Here is a 26,100-nt window from a genome sequence, read left to right on the forward strand (position 1 = left end):
CCGAATACTGGAATGAACTGATTCATTAGATTTATCTTTTGCTGGACACAAACGTTTGTATGACATTTAATGGCGAACCATAATAGCTGTGGAGATATTTCACCCTGGACAAAAGTGTTGGATCGTCCGTCTGATATTGCCACGAGTCATGCTACTAGCTAAAGAGGGAATACATATTGTCTTTTGCTTGTGAGAGTGTTTTCCCATGAGAACGGCTATAGGAAGTGGATCCTCGATCACCAAAGTTAAGCAAATAGCAGTTACAGCATATATCTGCTTTAGCATCTGTTTCAGCTGGTGAATTGGCAAGCTCACTGAAGCATTTGAGAGACATCCATCTGCAGTGCCACTCCAGAGCAGTGGAGTGCGACTGCAGTGACAAACATGCTGTCATCCAATTTCCCCACACGCAAACAAACACACCAACACACACACACACACACAGATGTGCTCTCATAAACACTTTCTCAGATGCTCCCCTCTTCTCACTCATACTTTTTTTTTTTTTTTTTTGGTCTGACCAGACTCTTAATTCCTGACATAATTCTTGTGAAGCAGACTGAATATTCAGATAAAGACATTTTTCTAGCATTTTATAAATTTTTTAAAAAGTGTTGAACAGTGGGAGTAGTGTCAAAAAGCCAACACCAATGCAATATTGATAATATGATTTGTAGTAATTACTGCAGAAACTTGGTAATTGCAGCTCATTTATTCAGTAGAGTCCCTCAGCTTTCCATCTTAAGCGTATGATTGCTGCTCCTTTTCTCTCTATCCATCCACTCATTTATTTCCAACAAACTTCTCTTGTATTTTCTTTGCCACTCTCTGTCTGCTTTGAAAAGTTGAGCCCCCTCTTTGTAACCAAACATATCAGGATGGCTGTTTTGACCTCCTTCCCTTTTTCTCTTTCACAGTCTCTTTCGCTCTTGTTCCCTCTCCCTCCTTCTCTCATGTTTCTGTCCGGCACTCGCTGTGACATCAGGCCAGGGCCCCCAGGTGACCCCACAGATGGCACTTTGACACTCAGATGTGAAATCAGGTGTTGTGCTATACAGATCTGCATATTTAGTGTCACATTATACGCTATATTAACACACAATGTTTGCAATTCAAGGTAATGTCTAAGTCAACAGAGGCAAGGTAGAGAAGGAGAGAGAGAGAAAAAAGAAAGAACAACTTTGTGAATAAATTCCTTCATTCCTCACTTTTCAAGGGTAAGGCTAGCTTTGGTGTCAGGAAAACAGGAAGTCGTGCTGCTTCTTGAGGGATTGTTTATAGATTTCTAATCTAGGCCAGCAAGTTATAATTCTCTCTGTCTTACTCCCGCTGTGCATTTTCTCATTAACTGCATCAATGCTACGCTCAGCAAGCCACAGCAAGAATACAAAAGACAGAGAGACAATTCTTTTCTTTTTTTAAGTAGAAGATTGAGCCTAGACATTAAGGTCATATGTGCTGACACATGAATTAACAGCAGGGAGTCTATGTGTCAAACACTGATCAACACAAATGGTTAGCAGCTTTCCCTCAAATAAAGATCAAGAAGAGAGACACCGAAACAAAGGCAGAGATTTTGGTGAAGGGAAAGGTTTTGATTTGTACAAATGGCCATTTGTTTGAGCTTGACATACAGTAGCTCAGGCACTTTAAAGGCTGAGGCTCAGCGGCAAACAATTGTACTTATGATTACATACATCAAAGCTGTGTAAAGCTTTGTATACTTAAATGTACATCACAAAACTGTCATATTATATCTCTTTCACACAGGATATGGTGGGTATGTAACACTGATATGAGACTCCTGTTAAATCTCAGTTCTCTTTTGGATTTAAAGACATTTATACATCATTAACATTCAGTCAAATGTCATCCTTAAGTGAAACTCCTGTACATGATATCCTGGGCAGTACTGAAAGGAGGTTCACAAAGCCAGAAGATGAGAAGTCATTCATTCATATCATTGAAGGTTTAACCCTCAGCACTGTGTTAGTCTGAAAGGGATATCACAGTAGTCTTCCAATGAGGTCAAGACAAAGGAAAATTCTGTATAACATCTTTATTAAAGTTAAAGAATGGATGACACACTTCTTTTAGCTTTATATGACCACAAACTTAAATACATAAACTTGCCCCCTGTGTAATAATAATGAAGTGGAAAACTATATACTGTACTTGTAATGTGGGATTAAGGTTTAGAGTTACACATGTGCTATCTGAAGTAATTATTAATTATTGCAATTATTCATATTCCTAGTATAATGTTTTATTTTATAATGATGACTCATCAATAAATCTTACCAAATGTCAGAGGAGACTTGTACTTCTAGAGGAGGGGAGACTTTAAGAACCAGAAGAGCAAAGAAGAGCTCTTTTCAGGCAGTTTAGAGCTAGGTTTCCATCCAAAGTTGGTGCAAATTTTGGCCAAATTTCCAGAATATCAGAAAAAGAAAATGAATGAATTAATACACTTTTCCATTCTCTGCCATTTTGTGAATATTTGCAGCTGGTTAATCGAGATAAAGAGCTGGTGGTGATATTTTTAGTCAGGGCCAGAAAAATAACATGATGGAAATATGACATTCTTGTGCTACCAGGTGTATGCAAACAGATCTAACGACTGTTATAATGTAAATACAATGTAACTATGTACAATATATATGCTTGTATTAGAAAGCTCTATGTTCAGTATTACATAAAGACACAGAATGTTCCTGATATATTAGATCTAATATTGACAGAATAAAAATGTAATCAAAAACAGGGTTTAAATGTCATGTGTATAATCTAGTTGTATCTGGAATTTGTTAGCAAAAGTTTGTAGAGCTCTCAGTACATAAGCCTCTAAAAATAAAGCCTAATGGTAGCCAGTAAAGCCAGAGAACTTCATGATTTAAAGACCAAAAAGAATATGTTTCTGCTTCAGTAAGACAGAAACCGTAAAGTGAGCCAAAGATTGATGAGATGATACTCTTTCTGGCCATTCTCTATTGTCTTCTTCTGGCAGGCGGTATATTCCTGTCTCCCTGTGGGCTTGTAGGAGGTTTCAGAAGATTTAGATGAGAAAGCAAGCTGTTGGAAACACCTCACATTCACACTCCCACTGGGTGCTCCATCAACAGCAACATTAATCTATATGCACTTCATCATCAAATTACCTGAGGTGGTTCTTTCAATATAGGAGATACACTGAATGTTAAGACACAGGAAGAATGAAACTACTGTGATACTGGATCCAAAGCTGATAGCTGTTTAGAGTCATTTCATGCACGACAGTTGTATCTAATAGATTTAAAATGCTCGAGCCTGTGAACTTTCTGCAACTGTGCAGCTTTAACACTTAACCTTAGAGTAAATAAAGATAAAGCAAGATGGTTTTAACATGATAATTTTCCCCTCTACAGTAATTTACTTGGGGTCAGATGTACTTTATATTCTGTGGATAGCATTCTTCAATAAAATCCATTTGAGTCAGTGTCCATCTAATCTAGCCATGTATTTACAATTGTTTTGCAGTTGGTTTAAAGAAAAACATAAAACGATTTTACCAGGAAACAATCATTCATTTCCTCACAGCAGTTCTTGCTTTGTAGATCTTGTAATGCCAGTCACCATGAAGCCATGCTGAAGGTTAGGTATTGGTTTGATTGAATCTGGTGTCTGCCATACTGAACTCTGCAATCCTGTCACACTCTGATTCATGGGTTTGTGCCTGCTGTCGCTCAAGTTTTATGGCCGGTATTGGCAGGGTACTTTTTCACACGTTCAGAGCCATTTTAGGGCCTCCTCTCTTTCTGTCTCTCCCTCCCTTTTGCTTGGTCCATTTCTGCCAGCATGAATCAGCATCCCACTCGCTTTACCGATATACACTGTGATGCACGACGGGGCAAAGACAAGGGAGATGAAGAGGTAACCTGCTGTCTACACGTTGCTCTCCGCTATCAACAATCCCTACTCTGCCTCCACAGTTTCAGTGTTTCCCCCTTCTTGCTGGTAAAGCATGTGCAATGCAGTGTAAAGCAGGGGGGCTGCTGTGTATTGTTTGTGTTGGAAGTAATCTTAAGTGTGTGTTCGTGTGTATGCACTCCAAAAGCCCACTCATCTCTGACCTGCGGTTTGGCTTTAACTGCTGTGTCAATCTGAGCAGAACTTTAAAGGGTTGCTCACCCCTGATGTTCTGGAGACACATCACCCCAGTGGGTGCAGTGCTGGTCAGTGTGCTGCCTGCACACAGCGGCATCCAACAACCCCAATAATAGTCACAATTTAATCCCTCGGCTGCACCAAAACTTACCAACTCCTTTGGTCCTGTCCATTATATTTCTGAGAAAATTGCCTCGGTCAGTGAAGCTGAAGAAGGAAAATTTAAAGGGGACATAACATGCACATTTCCAGGTTCATATTTTTAGTCTGTGGCCCTACTGGAATATATTTGCATGATTTACAGAAAAACAGGCCGTTTTACCTCCTGTCTCATTGAGGCCACCCTGCTGATGAGTCCACAAAACTTCTGTAGGCTACATAAACAAACTGTAGTAGTAGGATTTCACTTGTTTTTCTTCTTCTTCTTCTTCTTCTTTACTCAAAATGGCAATGTTCGAGCCTGAATCGAAAAACATCAGCAACAAAGAATGGACCAAAAGGACAGATGTTTATAGGCATGTGTGATGAGTTAAAATGTCATACACTATACACATACACTATAGTGCTTTAGTATCAGGGTTAATGGAGTGCAAACATGCTTGCAGCCATGCAGCCATTTTGAAAACATTAAAACCAGTATCAGACTTGCTCTGCTTACTGTGAAAAATAAATAAAAGGACTTCATCCAACTCGCCAACTTTGGGTAAGGCTCATACTTTTCAGTGTTTGCAGATTATCATGAAAAATAACTGTTGACCATTCAAATCAGTTAAACATTCAAAGTAAATAACATATAAATGGGACCCAAACATACCTTAAGTATGGGTTACATGTACTTATTGATTTGTAATGGTTACAGCCCCTAATAAATGAGTTCTAGGGTCAGTTCAGAGGTTATCGTCATGTGATAAAGTCAAGATAAGACAAGGACCGTACACCGGTATCAGCTCTTACTTATTACAGTCACTTTCTACATGCCATAATGAATCATGCAATGATTTTTTATAGAAAAACTATTCAAAATTTCAGTAGAACAATTTATGTGTTGCAATAAACAATATAAAGATGAGGAGAAAAATTCAGTGAGTCAGTGTATAATGGTGAGTCAGTATATCCATCAGGCAGCAGTATTGTACAGCAAGCTCTACTCCTACCTTTGTTTATAAGAGCTGCAATCATCACTCACAGAGGCCAAGAGAGAAGTTTGAAATGCTAAATCTACCCAGCATCACAGTGATGTAAAACCTAATGCACTGTACGTGCACGGATCATTCTGTGACCAGACAGAAAGTCAATTTTTACCGTCACTAATCAGAGAAGGCCTAGCGGGAGGGGGATGGGGAAATACAGAGACCTCGCTTGTCTCTGTACACTCTCCTGGAGAGAAGGCTTACCACTGGCCTACCACCTCAGATCAATGACCTCCAGTGCTGTAATTTGTCTCAAGAGCACATAGTGATATAAATCTAATTCCCTGTCACACAGGGGGGTTAATTTCATGTATATTACAAAGTGGTTAAAAGTGTGCATAAGCATGTGCCTCCAAAAAAAATCTCCATCCACTGGACAGTGAATGCATCTCAATTTCCACAAGAAAAGAAAGAAAGCAACATATAACCTTGAGTGTCTTGTACAATGCATGAAAAATATGAATGTGTTGTTCTGAAAATAAATAAAAAATAAACATCAACACAAAAAAATGAACTAAAAAGCTTTTAATTGTCACATGTCATACAAGATGAGTAAGTCTTAATATATATAATTAGTCTTAATATTGAGGAACAAATTAAAAATTAACACTCTGATATGTTTTTGAAGAGTCTAAAGGATTTATTTATCTTTCATGTCCTACTGAAATGGCAGTTAGAACACAGTTGGCTTCAGTAATGTGATGTATTTATGAGTAAAATGTAATATGTGGGTGGGGTATGATGTCAAATTAAGTTGATTTGATTTGATGGCCTAAAAGTGGGCGTGATTTAGGAGTCTCTAGAAAACAATGGTAATTTGGAGCTGTGGAGGATTGTTTGCCTCTACCCACATCTCGCTCATCTACGCTGTTACATCAGGAGGTGGAGGACAAAACAGATAATTCATGAATTAGTCTGCAATTTGTAAATTTAACTTTCATCCAAACACACCTCCGACCCTTGATACTGCTCGGCAAACCTCTGTCACACACATACATAAATTTATCTGATCAAATGTGATTTGTGGTGACCAACTAACCCTCCCATCACATAAAAACACACTTTGCTAGCTTGTGGGTCATAGAAACTCAATTCCACTTTATCAAAGGCTTTTGATTAATCTCTGAGGGTCTCATTGCAAGATGGAATGGAGAACTTAAATATATGGGATTTCCTCTACATTGACTAGTGCAGATTGACATACTGTAGGAAGAAGGGATAGATATTGTCCTCATCTATCGTTTTCCTTACAGGTATGGCTGGAAGGCTGAACAGAAGAACAAAGATCTCAAGGTGGTTGAATACATATAGCTGATATATGGGGGTGTAATCCTGGTGTTATCAAACAAATCGCCAAGAGCAGAAAAATATCTATTGAAAGCTGGACAGATATTCTTCTTTCTGACTTATTGCTGCACAACCATCAGGATTAATCCTTGGGGGTAAAGGGGGGTGACTTTATTTTTTATCGAATATGGCTGCTTTACAGACTTCATATGGATTTGAAGAGGAGCTTCAAGGGGGTTGACTGATAAAGAATGACTCCGATGAAGACAGATAGTAGGATGATTTTGTGGTTTTATGAACACAAAACCACACCGTCTCTCACACATACTGACAAACAACGCAGACACTCATGTGACCGACATACATACCTATCTTTTGCAGTCACATTAAGGAACGGATAGACAGCTTACTCTGGGATTGTATTATTAATATTCCAGTGGGACTCTTAGTCTAGTAATTAGGAGCAGAAACTCCACAGGACTCCATTAATGAAAAGTCAGCCCCAACGCTGATGAAAGATTGATCATCTCTTACTTTGTCAAGCATGTTATTCAGCTCCTTTCCTTGGTTTGCCCTTTAAAATGTTCCCTGCTCAAAAAAAGTGTCTGTTGGGGGGCGTCCATGTGTCCTTGATAGATTTTTTCACAGGCCAGAAAAGAGTGTCTGGACCTTGAACAGTGGGACGGAGGGGAAGGAGAGGGAGCAGTGAAAAATGCCCCTTGTCAACACACACTCAATCCTGCCTCGTTTGTGTTGACATATTAAAGCATGGACCGTAGAAAGGCCATAAATACAGTGGCCATGTCCTGACCTAACACTGCTAACCCTTGACCTTTCCTCGGTCCACAGATGGAGAGCAAACAACAGCTAAAGGAGAAAGAACTCGCTGTAGGCCGACTGAACAGGAAGTTGTGATTACAATAAATGTTATTAAGGTAAGCAGGATTAAGTAGGTATTTTTTTAAAGATTTTGAGATCGCTTATGATGCTTTCGGTGGCAACTATTTTATCTTTCGTCGCAACGATCGCAAGGAAAACAGTCAAATATGGCTTTCACGTTGCAAAATAATCCACCAGGGATGTGTGCTTGCATGTATGTGATTGGTCGAACGTAGCACCTTGCCAGATGGCGTCAGGTTGCGTTGCAGCAAAAGTTGAGCCAGGTTCAACATTTTTGTTGGATGACCGCTACAATTTTTTGCCGAGCTGTCTGCGCCGGTAGCCCCGCTGTGTAAACGCCCTGCCCCCATTGAAATGAATTGGAGGGCTGCGTTTTTTCGCACTGAGCTGATGTCTGAACACCCCTCTATGACTGTTTTAATTAATAATGAGTGTAGGGACCATGGATTTATTAAGAGTGCTGGATAAGTGTGGCAAGTCAACCATGCTGCCACTTTGTCCCAGTGGCCAATTGCAGTGCAATGATAAAAACATGCCTCACAGCCTAAAAGGCATTTACTGTATAGACCAGCATTTGTTTTTTGTACACTTTAGTATTTGAAACACTTTCACAGAGCCTAAAAATGACATTTTTGTGTGTTTGATATCATCTCTAATGTGCATGTACTGTAGGCCGTACTATGAAGTACGCTAGGAAGAGAGGACAGAAAACTTTTTGAGTAGCTTTCATGGGAATGAATGGCTCCAATCTTGGAGTCTGTTATAAGAGAGACACTGTTCAAAATTAACAAAAGCAAATTTAATTTAGAAAAATGTTGAGCCTCAATATGGAACAGGTTCCTATTTACAAACAACTCTCTGAAGAACAAGAAAATTACTTCATTTGGATGGGACACTCGAATGGCTTTTTCACAGTGTTGTTTATGGCACATGACACACTGAATTCTAATGGGAAACAGCAGCTAGTAGCAGTATGAACACTAATCCGGATTACACCAATACATTTCTTCTTGCAGATGGTGTGAAATTGCATGATTGTCCCAGACCACGAGATTAAGGCCCCTGACACACCACAACAACTTAAAAAAATGAGTGAAGACACAAACCAATTGATGTGTTGGTTCTCATCGCCCTGTTAAAAGTTGCTCTTGAACACACCACAAAGACTACCAGCTGGCTAAACCTGCATGAACATTCTGCACCTGTGTAAGAAGAAACTGCTACAGTAGTAAGTTGTAAGTATTGGGTTTGTAGTAATGGTGTTTGCATCACTGCATGCTCAGATTTAAACAGCCACTGACTAAGGCTGAATATCAGTGCTGGATATCCATCAATGGTGGATACACCACAAACGCTACAGGTGTCATTCAGCCAAACAAGGCTCAACAGACACGTCGGCTTAGTGTGCCAGGACCTAAACATAGACCTCACCCTCAATACTGCTACTGATATGAAATTCAAACAGCAAGTTATTACAAATACTACACATATACAAGTTGTGCTAAAAAACGTGCAAAATCCTATATGAGATGCCTGCAAAATATATTGTTTCACTCATATGTGAAATGTACCCATACAGGATTTAAAAAGTAAAAACATGTATTAGTTGGCCAATCAAGAGAGGCTCAAAGCACACGTGAAACACTTCATACTGTACCATCTGTTTATATGTTTTTACCTTTGGAAAATTATGAGACAGTGATGCATCTTCCATCTAAAGCAGCATGAATCAAAACTAACCAGCTAGAGCAGCAGCTGTTGCCAAGATGCACAATTAAAATCAACACAAGCCAACAAACACTTATTGAACAGCAAAGTCCTAATGGTAGAGTCTGACAAACTGTTGCACTTTTCATTAAACTAGACAAAAACATGCAGGAACAGATCGAAGAGGCTTTAACCTTAAACCAAGTGTTTTTACCCCACTGGGATCAGGGCAAAAGCATACACCACAACAAATCCATGGCTCTGGCCCAAATATGCGCCAGAGGTGATTAATTGGATGGACATTTGACTTTTTAATAAGGCTTTAAGAACTATATATCTGTTATATTCCAACAAATTCAGGTACAATTTGATAAATTAGTTCATTAGTTCATGTTGTGAGGAGCAGCTGCACCTGTTGCATCATTATCCGTATGTAAGATTGGCAACATTTTTTCGATATGATTTTCATACTAAACTAATTCTACCATTCATTTTTCCATAATGTTGTTGATATGATTATAAGGATAACCATTCATACATGAAGCTAAGAGGCACTGCAATAAAAACACACAAAGCCACCCGACCTCTGCAGTGTGATGAAATTCCTGCCATTTTGGCAGATATTTGACTATAATGTATTGACAAAGGTTTACTCATAAGCACTCATTCTTTATGTGTCCCAGTAAAGTTGATGCAGAAACAGCTAATCAGACTCAACAAAATGAAAACCAGTGATGCTTATCAAATAGCCCAATAAAATGAAATGCTGCATTTTCCATCCAAAGCCAGCATTGAGCTGGCCATAACAAAATTAATTTTGACTGACAGCTGCCAAGCTCCTCACTGAAAATCATTATACATTCAAGACATTATACAGGACCTGATATTTAGGATGTTCAAATTTATTGAGTCTGCCAAGCTGTCGCACAACTAAACCAGCTACAAACATGAACACAGACCAGGACTGAGCTGTCTTGCCTTAAACCAGGTGATTTTTCTAAACTTCCTCTGCACAAAAACATGCACATTATAAAAATCCAAGGCTTAGTCATGATCCATATGCCTGACCTGTGGCCCAGATAAAACTGAAGTATACTATAATATACTTCAAATATACTTAAATATCAATAAGTACATTTGACGTGCATTCTAATTTTTTGTACAAAATGTAATTGTTAGAAAAATATATTAAAATTGTGTTTCACTGTTCAACAACAGTGGATTTTCATAAACTATCATGAAAAACGCTGATGAAATTCATTCATATCAAACTTTTAAAAATATCAATACAATTTTTCAAGTACATTTAAAATAACTATACCAATAGTCAAAACTACTTCAACTAGAAGTTAGTCTATTAATCCTAAGTACAATAAAAAACACAATATAAAATACACCATTATTTATGCTTTTATCATTTTAATTTTAAGTGCATCCACAAAGTGGATTTTCTTATATTGTCAGTAAGTGTACTAACTGGATTGTCTTAAGAAATTACTTATTAATTAAAATATCGTTCAGTGCAATATGTCTGTCTGACTGCCTACTTCTCCTCACTGTACTGTCAGTCTGTTCCAACACAGACACACACTCAAAAAGTCACCAAAAAAAACTTCTATCACTAATACGGTTAAAATCAGTGAACCATGTTTCTAAAATAAGGTTGGGGGTTGGGGAGAAATCTGCTTACTTATCTGTTACATGTATACTTGGATTTACAGTAACCAGGTTACTAACCATGTATATGTATATGTATACTAGTTTGTTTGGGACGTTTTGGGACATTTGCCCAAACATTTCAACTCTCGATCACACAGAGTCAGTTAAACTGTGCAACAAATGCAAGGTAAATTCAATGCCACAGATTGAGCATTTACCCTTACAGAAAGAATCAAGAGGGTAGATATGCAGATATATGATTTTTCCTGAGTCCTCCTGCCCTCCAAAATCCATACTTCATCATCTCGCCCAGGTAAGCCTGGTGATTTGTGACAGATGCTCTCTGCATTTGCACTAATAGCTTTGGTTCAGCTGTTGAAGCGTGATTGAAGTTTGTACCGGAGAGGGCCGACATATTGCTGGGCGGGCACACAGGTGCTACACTCCAGACCAGCTGTTCACTGTTGTCAGGACAATGTTTGCCCTTTTCTGGTACGTCATCATACCTCCAAACACCTGCTGTCCTGTCATAACTACAGATATGACTCTGAACACATATTTGATCTAATGATGATACAGTAAACACTATTCCAACTTAGTTCTGGCCTTCAAATGCGCAAAAATTCAAAATAAGTTTCAAAGGATCAAATTTTTTGTCTCAACCCACAAACCCTCTACTGTACAAGAAACGTAGGGGAAAAAAAACATTATTGTCAAAAAAGTTTGTGTATGCGTGTTTTGTGTGTGTGTGAGATGTCTAGGTGGAGATGTTTTTATGTTAGAGCATCTTTGATTCAGTTTGAAGAGTGTTTATAGGACCAGCATTATAGCAGAAGTGTATCCAAGTTGTGACAAACAGCATTAGCTGAAACAATGACAGGTACAGAGCTCCACTGCAGCATGTTTATTAGCTTTGTAAGCCTTTGCACACTTCTTGCTGCACTCTTAATCTTATATACACAGTGACAAATACATTTTCTTATTTCAAGTTCTTATCCTGTGTCACTATGTTAATTATCTCTTATATTCTGAATACAGTATATTTAAAATGTGATTCTGGGGACTAGCTACTGTTATGCCACCCAAAGCCCATTTTATTATTTTTATTGGCATATATCAGCACAGAAATTTAAGCAGTTGTTAGAGAACCTCTCTCACTCCGACAGTTGCCTCAGGGTCTTTATGCAGGTCTCTGTCCAGTGTCATCGTCTGTTGCACCTGAAGACATTTTTAAGCATCGAACTTGATGTCAAACCATTCCCTCTTTATGTCTGTCGAAGTACAGTGCTGCTCTGATGACTCATCGTTGGCAGCTGTATTAATATTTAGATGACCACTGGCACTGATAAATTTGTTATGCCTTTGTCTGCAGATTTCTGATGCCAGGAGTGGAATTCTCCTTTTTGCTCTTTGGTAGCATTTTTGTGAATGAAACATGCCCACAAATGGAGCAAAACAGGCCATCTTATAGGACAATTTTAGAGGTGTTGATGAGCTAATAATCAGGTGGAATTCATTGGGCTGAAACAAGCCATCCTCAATCATCTCCAAGTTTAGGAAAAGACAAAAATGTTCTTGCATGAGGCCCAATGTTCACGTTTCCAAAAGAGTGAGGTTTTGCTCTTATTTTTTCATTTCCTGTCTGTCCTCCAACTCCAAATGCAACCAAAATGTGGTCTCTAATTTTGTGAGTCACCGTTTCCCACTACAAAGTGCAGCCAGTCACAGTAAAAAACACAATTTTTCCATTGGCTCAGTATTTGCTTTTTGTTGTTTCTAGTTCTACTTTGATCCCACTCTCTCACAGCAGGAGATGATGTTTAGACTGAATATTATGGCCCTCAGACAAGAGACGGACGCTGCCCTCAACAGTGTCATTGCTGTAAACTGATTAATTGTGTGTGTGTGGTCATCCAAACAACTAGAAAGACAGGAGCCTCACTGTCTTCTTACCCACCGTCATTTACTGTGCTGTTGAAGTTGTAATTAAATCTGTTGCTATGATATTAGCACAGTTTATTCAGTGCTTCATATAAAAAGCCACCCACCAGCAACCCCCTGCAAGGTTGATATTGTGAAACTGCTCCAGTGTGTGTGGTGACTTAGTTGCCAAGGTTAGCAACACTGCCAAAATCTTGTTTGACAGAAATAGGTGTACATCTAACTTTGGACATTTTCTGTTTCTTTCTTTGTTATACTGATAGTGAGGAATGGCTGAAGAAGTACAGCCACAAGCAGGGACTTGTCACAAGAAACATAATGAACACTATGTCACTGTGACCACTGATCAGCACACACTTGTTGCTATGGGCGCTAAATCTCAGGTGTCCCCAGGTAACAAGCATTTCAACACAGCTTTAACAGGTTATCACAGAGGACATTCCAAAAGAAAAAAACAAGAGGGAAAGTGAAGCATTCATCACAAAACCCTTGAAAGCAATCCTTTTTTTTTGTTCCCCCTGAAACAAAAAGCAGAGCCGCAGTTACCTACATTTTCCTGCTGCATCCGCTCACTTGTTTGATGATGGGAGCACTGACCCCTTTTCACTACCTGACCCATATGAAAGTAGACAGTAGAAGAAAAATACAAGTGGATGGTCCAGTGAGCTGGGAAGCAGAGATAAAACAGCGGTAAATGACTGAATCCATGGCAACCGGTAACCTCCTACCAGTGGTAAGCAAGTACAACTATCCAGGTATTATGCTTAATTACAGTTATGAGGTGCTTGTACTTAAATATTTCCACTTTAAGCAGTTCTGTAGATTGTTGGCAGAAATAATGAAAAGACAGGTCACTAGTCCACCTGCTGAGACCAAACCAGATTAAGGGCAACTGTCATGGTACTTTTAAAAGTTCATAAGTAATAACGTTCATATGAAAGTGGGAGGATGGTGAGTGATTTTATCTTTCACTTCAAAGACTCCTATTCAGGGTGAGGAGATAAAAGAAAAGTTCACATTTAATTAAAATTAAAACATATGTAGGGTCTTGTTGTGATTGCATTTAGATAAATAAGCATACAGTGTACTGTATGCACTGAATTATTCTTGGACTCACTCGCATGGTTACAAAAAAAAACATTTCTCCTTGGCTACGGTGCACAAAGAGGTAGTGAAGAAGAGAAGACTTGTTAAAAACAACAAATATGCACAAATAAAACCACAAAAATAAAACGGTAGAGCATGGTGACTGTAACAACATGCCCCCCAAATTTTAACTGCGTTGCCAAACTAGACTCGCTAAATCTGGCTCTGAACTGCTATCATTAGACGTATGACAGAGAAATAATGTCAGTGATGGAAGCATCTTTGAGTGGCTGCTTATGTGTGTGTTGTTCAGAGTTTCTAGAAGCACAAACTGTATACAGTATGTCTATAATGCTTGTACATATTTTTAAGTTCACTCCCTAAACAAAAAAGATCAATAATGAACTAAGACGTTACAATATTGTTTAATCATTACCATGTGTATTTTTAAAATCTGTTCTCAAATATAGCCAAAAGTGGTGCTTGAAAGCCTATATTGCTTATAGTTTCACAGTGTTTACGTGGCAGAAACAGCCAATAACATCGTAGTGGTGTGTATTTACTCAGTTCTTAAAGGAATCTTTTGTTGGCGGGCTTGGTGTGGTGACCCTGATGTACTATAGGTGTGTTCTGTATATTCCACCTACACAGTTCAGCTTAACAACAGCATCACCAGCTGTGACAGACAACAGCAGACAAATGTCCTCCTCTTCCCTCCCAGTTGGAGAGTCTCTGGATAGTATGCCCAGACTAACAGTCTCTATACTATAACACTGATACCATATGACAATAATATCATACACTCACTCTTCAGGAGCTACAAAAAGAACGTACAACTAAATTTAAATTATTATTGTGACATTAGAAATGACTATACATAAAGAATACTATACTGTAAAGAAAATTAAGCTCACTGTAAAGTCACCAAACCCTACCATATATATTTATATATAGACAATGAGAATATTATACAGGACATGATGTGATAAATTAAGTGAATTTGTGTTTTTTTAACGATTGGTATGAGCATTTCACATTTGTATACTGCTTACGTATGTTATGCAACCCTGCTGAATAATACAACACATCTCCTGCCACTTTTATAAAATATTATGGGCATAATTGATAACCACTTTCATGTCTCGACTACTGTTATTTTGTCTGCACACACAAGTGGTTAAATACTTGAATCAAAATGAGAGGCCAAATACTAATTTGACAGCTCCAGCGTGTGGACTCCTTATTTCAAATATGATGGATTGACTGTTTCTCCTCCAGAGTTTTGTCGGGAGCTGCAGATAAATATGATTTGTTTGTCTGAGGCTGATGGATCTCAGGGGCGAAACATCGATACAGATACAGATCTCAAATAAAGTTCTGTTACACTGTGGTGAGGTTAATGATATCAGTAATTGAGATTGTTTGTACAGGGATAACACAAGTAGCTCATTATTTTCTATTAGCCCTACCTTTTCAGCTTTATTGCACTCAGATACCACTGTAGTACACTGTTGTGAAACTAGAGGCCACAGAGTCAGGGAGTAAGAGAGAAAAACTAGTACAAGACATCAGAAGTTCAGTGTTCGCTTGTTTCTGTGACTGAAAAAGCTTGCCATTGAAGCCGCTCTACGTCAGCGAAGACCTAAGAACCTGAAGCTGATGCAGTGTGTTGACGTGTGAGGGAGTCACACCATTACGCAGATGCAGGCAGATAAAGGGAGATAGTGTGAATGCTCAAGAACCCCAAGGGAGTTGTGAATATACAGGCTTGAATATCAAGTTACAGGGAGAGGTTGTCAGAGCCTAGACAGAGATGGTGGAGTCAGCCCCACATTGGCTTGAGAACATAGCAGCCATCCAATAAAACCTCAGGCATGCATCAGAAGACCTCAGCTGCAGATATGGCTGGCGGCGTTACCTTAACATTGACAAGAATCTGTAAGCTAATTCACTGGCTGTTATTCATCACTCTCTGCGCATTTTGTCAAGATAACCAAAACTATACGTGATGTAATCATGTTTGATATTTTCAGTGTCTTCTCTTCAGTTATATATCAGCCTGAATGAGGAAAATACTCTTTCCATTGGATTAGTTACAGCTAAACAAAGGTGACGACAGCAGAGCAGCTCTGTGACAACTTGTCTGCCTTCATCTTGTTTCCCTCTGGAAAGCATCAACGATTAAACTTAGTTTATTTATGTTCCATATTTGCCATGACAGGCGTATCTATTCTTTTCTATTTGTTTGTTTGTAAGAAGGATCTGTCACTTTATTTATCTTCCATATTTGCCATGACAGGCTTATCTATTCTTTTCTATTTGTTTGTTTGTAAGAAGGCTCTGAGACTACAGATAACATAAATAAAGAATATACAAATCTGATCATGATTAAAAATTTTTGGCTAGTTACTGTAAAATATTTCCCAAATGTTTTCCCTGAAAAGTAAAGTTGGATAGGTTTATCTGGATCAATTGTTGACATGTTCAGGAGCCAGTTGCACCAGCTGTTCATACTTTAAGAGAAGATTTACACATCACAAAATTAAAACCAGTTGCTCCACACAAGCTAGTTCTTATGTAAAGATTAGCTGTTACTAACAACTGCCAGGAACTGTTGCGTAAGATAGCTGAATAGACCAAGTGAAAAAACTAACGTTAGCTTGCTAATACATGATGATAAAAGAGGTCATATGTAACACGGTCAATGTATCTGATCTGACACTTACATTTTGCAGAAAATACACAATAAACATCAAATCACAAAACTTTACACCAATAACATTGGATTAAATTATATCAACAGCTGATATCTGATTAGCTTAGTATAATCCGATATTTCCCTCTCACTGTAAACTGCATGAATACCACTAATTCTAAAACACATATTTCTCCTGGTAGCTATATAGAAAAGTCACAACTACTTTCACAAAGGATTGGCAGGATTGTCCCTCCAGTGTCATAAAAATTAGAGGTTATCACAGGTAAACTTTGGTCTGCACATCTCACTTTGAGCACTTCTGCCTTAAAGCTGCATTAAAAATTATTGATCATTAGTAAAAGAGACTGACTGAAGCAAACTCACAGTAATGAACATATGTAGTTGAGCAAAACAATTGCTTACTTACACATTCAGCTGAACTGGAGCTTAATCCAAGTCCAATATTCACTGGCCCTTTAACTCTGGTCTGCCCCCCACCCCCCCAAGCTGTGCCAAGCTGTGCCAAGCTGTGAACATGTTTATTTCTGCTGTATATTTGGGCATTTTAACATGAGGGTCTATGGGGATTGACTCGCTTTTGGAGCCAGCCTCAAGTGGCCATTCGAGGAACTGCAGTCTTTGGCACTTCTGCATTGGCTTCATGTTTCAGCCCCGGAGGTTGCCGCTTGAGAAAAACATATTTCGTTTGTTAAACATTTGTTCATTTGTGTGAGTTCCTGTGCTGGTAGAGGCTACCCATGGTTTTATACAAGATGCCATTGTTTTGCTGTGTAGAGCTGCAGACTGTGGTGTTGATTCTCGGTGGGATTGTTAAAAGTGGTAGCCCTTTTACTTAGCAGGGAATCCTTTAATTACATGCTAATGGATGGAAATGTTTAGCAGCACATTATATTATTTCATATAGAGAAATTATAATGTAACCAGTTATATTGCTCATTTTGAACAAGGTAATACTATTATTACTGAAGTACACATTTTCACTATGATGGTTTTCATTTTGAACCATGTCAACATTACATTTTAAAGTTGGAAATTCCAATAAAATAATTTTATGGTGTGTCATCAAAAACAACTGCATCCTCTCATGATTCAAAGGATGATTTACCCAATTAAAGGAACAACAGTTTTTTTTTTCCAAGTTCAGACAGGCTGAGGCGCAGAGCATAACAAGGTTAGAACAGTACTTTTCACGGATTGCCCGTGAACGCACCAATCATCATCTGTTTGAACTGGAAGCGTGTAAATCATAGCAATGAGCGTTCCGGTGGAGCAGCCAAGCACAATGATTTTGTGGTCAAGCAACTAACCTGCTGAGCATGATTGGAGCAAGGCTGGAGTGACTGCAATGTTAACATTGTTTGCACTGTGTAACTCACCGCGTCTGCATTGCAGTTATACTAACTTTAGTCAACAATGATTCAATATTCAGCAGGTAAGCACCTTCATCACTGAACAGCTTCTTATCTCTATGGGGCGATTATGCTTGCATATGTTTTTTTTCATGCGTGTGTGGGGGATGGTGGTGGCTCACAGATTTCAATCACTGACCTCACGGGTTTCAGTCATGTTAACTTGACAGGTATGCAATGGTCATTTGTCTTGTTTTTTTTATTAAGGCCAGAGAGAGGTTGAGTGGGTCAACAAAGCTCACTCCAGGCTGAAGTAAAAAGTTGGCAGCCCTGTTGTATGTTGTTGAAGTTGTTACTTTCACGCATCCCAAAGTGTTAAAAGTCACTTTACATCTCCTCTGAGACTGATGTTCATTAAAATAACAACTCAAATCTCAAACAGCCTGTTTATCAAAGACCGGTGGATGGCAGTATGGACAAATTGAGATGTAATTATAGTGTTGGGTTGCCAGAGACTTTTCATCACCACAGAAAGCACCCCTCACAAATTAGTCAGGGTAGAGAGGTGGAGAGAGAGAGGTTTCGCTTGCTGATGCAAGGAAAACAAGCGCTGAGCTTTTCAGCATCAAAAGTCTGAAGAGCGGGAGTCATTTGTAAACACGCTCCCTACAGAGGGTCATATTTGGAAAAAGAAGGAGGGAGATACTCACAATCTGTGATAAACATGCAACTATCAGATAAGCTCCTTGCTCCTTACCACACTGGAGATATCCTCAGAGAAAATCTTTTAGCTTCCAAATACTAATCACAGTTATCAAGGGGGTTGAAAATTAGAACACGTAGTCAGGGTTTTTATTCAAAATGATGCAAAGGTGATGCTTATTGCCTACTCTGGCCATAGGAAGCACATGAAATTAAACTAAAAAGTAGTGAAACCAATAAATATAAATTTTCACAGATTAATTCATCTTCTACAAAAATGCCACCCAAGGAGATCTTTTTTACATTATGCTCAGAGATAAGAACCCACAAAAAATTATCACCCGACTCTGTAGTTCCCTTCAGCGTGTTTTAGCACCTTTTAGCTCATTGTTTTGGTTTTCTGGCCAGCATCTTTACTTGTTTTGCTTCACTCTCACCACCCTCATCAGCGTTGTTTCCAGCAGCTGCAGACGGCTGATAAACCCATCACACTCTATCTGCCCAGCACCAAACATCAGACAGACAAAGTTAGCAACTGGTGAACATAGTGGGACATTTAGCAGCTGAAGAGCCAGATATTTCCCACAAGAGTGATTTTAGACCAACGACAGAGCTAAAAGGAGAGTGACTATTAGACTAATTGTTGAGCGGCCAGGAATATAACTCCAAATAAACTCTAATGTTGCTCTGTGTGCTGAATGTGTAAATAGGCAATGATTAGCACCACAACATGTTTATAAGGTGATAATATGTCAATATTGTGTGTGTTTACAGCTTGATCTACTGCCAGCCCAGATTATGACTGCTTTAATTTGTACACTGTAATACCAGAAAAATGTCTGTATCATATAATGTGGTTTAATGCAACAGCCTTGGAATAAAATCCTATCAAAGTTCATCATGTTCTGTTTTTGTTGACTTTTGTTGAAGCTGTAGTTTGGGTTGGTATTGCATTATACTGAAAGGTATTTTTATTTTTTATTTTTTTTACATTGGGCAAAATCGTAGAAATATAAGCGGGAAAATGCTGAAAAAAAAAAACAGTTGCAAGTGCATGGATAATGTCGTCACATGTTTCTGCTTCACTGTTATGTAAACAAGATACACATTTGGTGGCAAGCTGGATTGTTACTTTGACCAGTAGCATTAATTATTTGGTACAGTTGTGTGGTCTCGTATCCCATATTCTCTATGTAGGAAAAAGCTCGGTAGTCTACCGGGAATCAACCCTTTTACACTAAATACATCTACTGAAATTTTGATTTTGTGAAGTATAGAAAGTACAGAGCTACAGCAGAAGAACTGACATATTTTTTGAAATTTCCATATTTAGGCTGCAGCTACCCTCTGAGGGGAAAGGAGATGATACACAAGAGAGAGCGTGGTTTTAATAACAGAAGACAAATCAGGAATTGGTTAAGAATAAGTGTGCATGTGTGCTTTACATGTTGTACCCTCCTTTTTTTTTTTTGTGGTGGTCTGTCTTTGTTAGCATTTCTGTATTAGATTTGGCAAGGGGATCTGGTTGAGAACAAGAGGTTACAAAGTCACCAACACAGGGATGGAAACAAATAGAAATGCAAGGTGGAGGAGGTGATAGGGATAGTTAGAAAGAGAAAGCCTTTGTATCCCTGAGGATTGCAGAAGATACAGACCTGAATATTAACTCACAGAGACCCTATAGAGCTTTAATTATTGATTACCGATGAGCATTCACAGCCAAAGCCAACATGTACTCCATGAACAATCATATGAAAGGATATTATAATGAAAGGGCTCTGAAGTATACAGTACCTGGAAATGCAAAAAAGAAAAAACCATTCCAGAGAAGCTTTATACACAAGTCTTATGAGACCCAGAACATTGAAATCTTGAAGCAAAATCTCGTGTAATCCACAAAAGGAAGCTCTGACAGAGAAACGCTGGGAGATAGTATAGCAGAACTGCTCAGGTCAGTTTTTTTGATGAGCATTTTTCTCACGGATAGATTACAGCTTGCTGTTGCTGCTGTCGGGTGGAGGGTGGACTAAAGAAGTGGTTGGATTACAAGGTCGTTCTGGAGCAAAATACAGCAATACAAGGAAGAATATTTCTGTTCTGTGCTGTTAAGACATCTGTGACTGTTTTCATCTCGCAGTTCTTGCTCTCATCAGCCTACTGGTTCTGTCACACTGCATTTTGGTGGATGATTACTAACACTTAATTTCATTTGTCTAATTGGAAGCTTATTCTTGCAAGCTGCAGATGGAGGCTGAAAGTCACTGCAGTGGCCCCAAGGTAGCTCAGTGATAACCTCTCCATTTTGTTCCGTGCTGAAGTTCGACTTAGCTCCAGTGACTTCATTTCACACTTCATCTCCCTTCCAGTCACATTTACTCAAAGACGCAAATGCACAACCACGCACACGAATACACAAGTGCAAACACACGCACACACAATATCGACATGGACTCAAGTGCACAGCCGAGTCCAGTTACAATTTAAGACATTTCCAGAGAATGTTTGTATTACAAACAATAAACCTACACAAATTAGGTTGCCACGCATGGCGGAGCAGAGCTTGATGCATGTGTTATTACATTAAACAGCTGTGAGTGTATTTTTGCTTGCTATTGTATGATTGCTTTTGCATTTTTCTCCTATTGAAATGGAACACTAACAGAGTGACAAGTGATATTTCAGCTGCTTCAGTCCATGATGTACAAGAGAAATACATGATACACTGTCAAACTTTGATTAATTTGGCACGGAACGACAAATCTACAAACTGGGAAACCCATAATGCTCTTTAGTTCCATCCCATCTGTTAGCGAGCTCAGAGTAGCAGGCACTTGGACTCTTTCTCTGTCCTTGTGGTGCTGAGTGGCTGCACTATGCAGTGCTCATGTTCAGCCTGACCCCAGGGTGGCCATATCAGTGTAGATGGCACTTAACAGCATGGAGCCACTCAGAACCCTGAAAGCCTATAGGACATAAAAAACACAGGGTGAGGGTAGTGGTATTGAGTGTGTGGCCATAAGCAGGGAGCACAGTTGTAATATGTGATAATGTCTCTACACTGACAGGCTCATTATCATCCAACAATTCATCCTTCTCTCAATTATATGTGAGACTCAGAATCAGTGACAATGACAGAGCAGTGACCCTGAGATGCAAATTGTTATTACGAGATGACTCAGTGTTGAGTGATTAATAATCCACCAGTAGGAATAAACACATCTGCTGAAATAAACACTGTGTGTGCAATAAAATATGGTGTAAAAATATGTCTCTGAGTTGAAAGAAAATAAAAACTTCATGAATGAATTATTTTTTAAAGGGTTTCTCTTAGTTTCATTAAATTATGTTTCTGATTGTGTTCTATTTACCTAGTCATAATGATGAGTTGAGGACTCTTATGACCCTCAAGCACTCGTTAAAATCCCCCTCTACTCAAAAATGTGTTTTTCTTCTTGTTACTTCACTTCAGTGTTTGAGCTTCACTGTGCAGAATGATGTATGTGCAGAGTTTGACACTTGAAGGCTGTTTTCACATTCATCTTAACTTAACAGTGAAGTAAGAGACAGCTTGTGTCCAGAAATTAAACATTTAAAATGAAAAAATATTTACATTTTCACAGACTCTGGATTTTTCATTGAGAGAGAAGGAGAAGATGTCATTTGATAAATTTTAACAAGGTAACTGAACATTCTTTTAAGGAAAAAAACATGTCCGAGACAATTTATTATGATAAGCAGATGATGCAGATACAGAATATGTATCACTGTCACACAGTGTGAAATGAGATGATTTTTCAAACCTTACAGGTGTCTTGTGGCATTTTCTTGTAAACAAGGTTTCTGTTTACATTCATTCATTCAACTGATTTTTACATTCAGTGTTATCACCAAAACGCATTCTGTGTATCTTTGCAGCCTAACAAACGTGTTGAAAGCATTTCCTTCTTCATAAAATATTAGCAAAGCTGATTTTGTGAACATTTTGAAACTGCATTGTTCACATCGATGTTTGCTGGCTGACAATCTTCATCTTCACTGACTTTGCTGGCACATTGCTATGTTTCTTGTGTAGACCAGTGGAATAGTGTGAAATCAGGCAGGAATGTGTATCTCACCACCCGAGTGCTAGAGCAAACAAAATGGAGAGCCACTTGTAGACAAACTGCTCCACTGCGCTAGTGATCAAAAATGAATTAATCAAGTATTATATATCAAAGCCACTTAAAGGATTTGGCTGGTGATTTTCTACGTTTTTCTTATTGTCAACAAATCTCATGTGTAAAGCCAAACCAACAATGAACTGATCTACTTACAAGTATTGTGTGTATGCATCCAAACCCTGATATATCATATTCCTCTGTGCCATAGATGATAGACCTCTGTTATTGTAAAAAAAAACTATTTAAAACACGTCAGTGAGCCTCACTGTCGCACTGGATGACATGTTCCTTTGTCCCTGAAGACAGTGATTATCATAGCTTGTTTAAAAAACAGCTCCAAAGAGTTAAAACAGTGATAAGATCATAACCCTCAGGAGTAAGGACCGCTTTTCCACATGTGGTGGGTTACTATCTTTATCGCTATTTTTACTCTTTGGAGTCATTTCTAAACAAACTACAGTAGCCGCTGTCTTCAGGGACGAAGGAACATGTCACCCAGTGCAGCAGTGTGGCTCACTGATGTGTTTTTAATAGTTTTTGGACAACAATGGAGCCCTATGGCGCAGGGGAATAAGATATATCAGGCTTTGGATGCATTCACAGTACTTGTAAGTAGGATGAGTTCATTGTTGGTTTGGCTCTGCACATGAGATTTGCTGACAATAAGAAAAATATAGAACATTGCCAGGCAAATCCTTTAAAGGAATAGTTTGACATTTTGGCTCATATGCTTAATAGCATGTCAAACATGTCTGTTTGTTATGTATAAAACTACAGCTTGAAGATGATTAGCCTAGCTTAGCATTAAGACTCAAAGCAGGGGAAACATTTAGCCTTTGTCTCTTCAGAGGTCAAAAATACCCCTACCAGCACCTCTAACGCTGACTCATTAACATGATGCATCTCGTTTGTTTGATCTGTACTGAAATATAAAAAAATACAATTTGCTTGAGGTGCAGGCTGGCAGATTTTTTTTTTACCTTTGGAGCGAGCCAGGCTGTTTCCTCCTGCTTCCAGAAAGCGGATGACCACATATCGTTTCAGGGGAACAGAAGGCAGAAACTGTATTTTAAGTGAACTTTTATTTATGTTCCAAATGCTCTGATCCAGAAAATATTCTGACCATGGAAATTAAGCTTAGAGGTGATGAGTAATCACTGAAAGCTCAGTCTTGATTAGCCATTAAGAGTTTAATACAAAGGCCCATACTGTTGGCTTTTAAATCTGTTGGGGTGGTGGGGTGAGCTTTAAAGGGAGTCACATAGTGCCTGCGGTGTGTGTCCTTCAGGCAGTCTGTGTGTGTGTTTGTGTGTATGTGACACCATCTGTGGCCTGGTCACCCGCCCAGAGTTTTTCTGCCAACGGCTCCCCTGGAGGAAGAATGTTAGGGGGCATGTTGAGACTCATTGTTGATTCCCCCTCAACACACACAAGCAGGTATCATATAAAGATATTTCAGCACATTTTAAAGGGTAACATTTCTATTTGCATTATTTCCATGCATGCTTTTGAAATCAATTTTTGTGATGAGTTTTGTGAAGCAAACATTCATGGTTAAAGCTGTTTAAGAAGCTTGTATTTACTACCTAATGTTCTTTTTTACCCCCTTTCTCCTTCCCTTTTATTCCCCTCTCTCCTTATTCTCCCCTCTCTCTGTTGTATGCCACCGAATCCTAGAGCAAGACGGAAGAGTCGGGGTTTCACCCAACTGTTCCTATCACATCAAAGAGATGAATATGAGCTTTTAAAAAGGGCTCAGTCTCTTCAATCCCATTCAGCTATACAGTTTTCCTGACAGCTGTGAGGCTGAGGAAGTGTTTTGCTGAGGAACAGGCCCCGAAATCACTCTAATGCTGTGTCTGCTCATAAATAGTGGAGCGCTATAAACTTATCTTTTTACTGTTGGGGGGAGAACATTTACAGTATTTCATTATGGATGTTAGGGAGAGAACAGATATCACTATGTTATGATGTGGCTGAGCTTTTGCTGCTGAAAATGAAAGAGGTCCCTGCCTAGTGTTGAGTTTGTTACAGTATGGTAATGGCCATCTGTTGGTAGTGCAGCAGTGCAGTAAACTACCTCTGATAGTCAGACAAGATGAGACACGCACACACACACAAATCTAAACCTTCAAGCACACACAGTCCACAAGGATGACCTCTCTAGTCACAGCGATACATGTGTTTGTCCAAGGGTTGTCTGTAATACTCTGGGGTGAGTCAGACAGGGGACAGAGGGGGATTGAGCTTCGGCTTGAGGATGAGGTAGCTTGTGAATTCACATTGTTGACACCATAAAATGTTTAGAGGACACACACACACACACACACCCTGTATGTCTGGCCTGCACAGGCAACTCTGTCTCCTAGACATTATGTTTATACACTACTAATTTGCAACAGCAAATTAAGTTTTGGAGGAAACATGATGGAGCCCCATTTATATTTTCAGTCCAGGACTTTGGTTCAGACTGAAATATCTCAACAACTACTGGGTGGATTGCCATGAAATTTTGTACAGGCATTCATGTTCTCCAGAGGACAAAGTTAGCTCCCTTTTCCTCTGGCATTACCAAAATTTTAATTGGTTGGTTTTGACCGAATACCTGCGAAACTAATGCCATTCCCATCAGCCTCTCTGTGTTTAGTGCTCATTAGTAAATGTTAATGTGCTAAACTAATTTGGTAAACAATATACCTGCTAAACATGAGCATGTTAGCATGACACTATGCTTACGGCCTCATAGTGCTGCTAGCATGGCTGTGGACTCCTAGTCTTGTTAATCAACAATAAGAAAATGTTTATTAGTAACTAAAGCATGATTGTATTTTTTTCTTTAAGTACTCACAGTATTTGTTTAAGATTAGGAAAAGTTTTTGCTTTAATTCTGAAAAAGTCAACAGTGACTTGAAGCATGAGACAGGGCGTGTTAACTTTATGAACATTTTACAAAAATCACAATCCTTCCCTTCCTTTGAGCTTCTGTTGGCTAAACTTAACCACATGTGGGAATCAGGATGCAAACCAGGTCTGAATCCTGAGCTTTGTGTACCCGCCATCCACCCAAACCACCTCCCTGTGACAAAAACATAGCTCCTAATTCTCTGGAAAAAACATTGTCTGTGAATGTATGATCCAGGTAACATTTACATGTCGTAGTAAAACATAATTGGCAAAACAAATTAGTGTTATGTAAATGTAATTTCTTGGAGACAGGGTTGGTACAGGACTCCTGACAATTCAGCTATGTCTGACAA

At 38.9% G+C, this 26,100-nt stretch overlaps 1 protein-coding gene across 6 annotated transcripts in view; it reads right to left on the reverse strand.

The window, feature by feature from the left end:
• The window catches only part of il1rapl1a (interleukin 1 receptor accessory protein-like 1a), a 277,030-nt gene that overhangs the window by 187,230 nt on the left and 63,700 nt on the right, over window positions 1-26,100 (reverse strand). Inside the window, exon 1 of one of the 6 annotated variants that reach the window (XM_042427083.1) lies at window positions 13,378-13,916. The exons of the other annotated variants lie outside the window; for them this stretch is intronic. The gene's annotated coding sequence lies outside the window, so the exon portion shown is untranslated. Of the gene's footprint in view, window positions 1-13,377; window positions 13,917-26,100 lie in introns of those variants that run through there. 6 annotated transcript variants of the gene reach the window in all.

Source organism: Thunnus maccoyii, chromosome 11 (assembly GCF_910596095.1).
Source record: "Thunnus maccoyii chromosome 11, fThuMac1.1, whole genome shotgun sequence".
NCBI classification, from domain to species: Eukaryota; Metazoa; Chordata; class Actinopteri; order Scombriformes; family Scombridae; genus Thunnus; species Thunnus maccoyii.